This window comes from Octodon degus, unplaced genomic scaffold (assembly GCF_000260255.1).
Source record: "Octodon degus isolate 3935 unplaced genomic scaffold, OctDeg1.0 scaffold00106, whole genome shotgun sequence".
In the NCBI taxonomy this organism is placed as follows: Eukaryota; Metazoa; Chordata; class Mammalia; order Rodentia; family Octodontidae; genus Octodon; species Octodon degus.
Window position 1 is genome coordinate 4,122,003 of NW_004524682.1, and position 1,979 is coordinate 4,123,981.

Consider the following 1,979-nt stretch of genomic DNA (forward strand, 5'->3'; position numbering starts at 1 on the left):
TAGACAGAAAATTACAGCACCTGAAAATGCTAACATTATTATTTATTTATCAAGGTTTTACTCTTTAAGGTACAAATAATAATCCTACAGAAGTTGAATAAAATACATCTGACCTCATCTGAAGTCAGTTTTTGGTATACTTTCTATTTCTTTTATCTCAGTTGGTCTTCAAAGAATGACTGCTACTTAGGTTTTTTTTTTTTTAAATCATTTTCTTGTATTTCATGGTCATACCTCTAACCAAATGCCTAAAGTACTGAATCTTTTTGAACTGATTTCCTTCAGAACACTTGATTTTGTTCAGAATCTCACCAAGTGCTCTCTGTGACCTGCGACACTGTGACACTCCATGTCCCAGTTTTCCATCTGGATCTGTGTTCCATTTGGCAACTGCCGTCTGTAGCAGCAGCAACCTCAGCAGCACTGACAAGAAGGGGAGAGTTCACATCTTTGGCAGGGATAACCACTACCTGCATGGAGTCCAAAGTGAAAATAAATTCCCCACTGTGCAGAAACACAGAAGTCATGATATTCTCAATGAAACATAATTAAATAGTCTCCTGGAGGTCATGGTTTTCGGGCGTTACTATTTATAATACTTTAGGGGCTCTCTTTCCATGAGATTTAGAAGAATTCAGCAATAATATAAAACTGTGTACTCTGTTAAATCTAATTTTATTTTGTGCTATTTAAATTTTATCATTTTATATGTATTGAGGGAAAGTATCCAGAATATTTACATCTTTATTTCTGCTGTTCATAGGGGGAAAAAAGAAGGAATGGAGGTGACTTGGACATATGGAACAAGTTGGCATTGAGATGAATATAGATATGAACTTCAAGTTTGTTCTTACACACAGGACTGCTTTATACTCAAATGAAGCTGATTATTTTATATAACAATGATAAGTCCTACTAATAAAATCTGTAAAGCATGATAGTTTATCAGGTACTTGTCTAATCAGAATGATTCTCAGTCTTCTGTTTTGACACTTTTCTATGATAGCTACCTTTTTTCATAACTAAGGGTACATGTACCCAACTTGCACAATCCTATATTTACTTATTTATACACTTATTTATTTTTAAATTTAGTTACTAATTTCTGAATTTATTTTTTTTGTTATAATTTAACGAAGAGATCTCCAATTTGAATGCTGAAGGTTTGCAAAGTACCAATTAGAGTGGGAAAATTACTTCATTAACTTTTACACGTGATGCTTTTATTAACAATCATCAAATTCACTGTTAATTTTTCTGTCATGAATGTAGATTATTAACTCCTCTTTTCTTTTCCTTTCTTTACAACTTTCAAGGGCAATGCATAATGAATGGAAAGTGGAACTGAAGCCTGTGGGAGAAGCTCAGGCCTCACTGGAAGGTGGTAATATGCTTCTTAAAATTAGCTTAGAATCTTTGATTTTTTTAAATTTTATTTATTTTTGTTAGTACAAGTTTGGCATATGTAATGATCACATTCATCATGGGAAATTTGTACCTGTACATCATATAGCTTAAATATTGTCTCCCATTCTTCTCCTCTCCCTTCAATTTTTCCTGCCCTCCACATTTACATAAGCTTTTTCTCTTTTTCCTTTTATTCTTTTCTATAATCTCTTTCTCTTTTCTTTCACCTCACCCTCTCCTTTTTCCACTTTCAATTTTAACAAGTTCTTACCACTTTCCAAGAACTATTGTGTATTTTACTCCTTACTTGCACTTTGATTTCCTTACACAAAAGAAAAAAATGCAGTATCTAAATTTGTGTGTTTGGTTTATTTTACTTACATTTATGGTCTTGAGTGGCATCTATTCATTTATTAGTCAAGCAAAATAGTATATTAAATCTACAATACATTGATAATCATTCAGTATTCAAATGCTACCTCAACTTTACATTACTTTACAAGCAATGTAAATAGAATCACATTAAAATTATTACTACTTGTATTAAAACTTTAATTTATTTCCTACAAGTA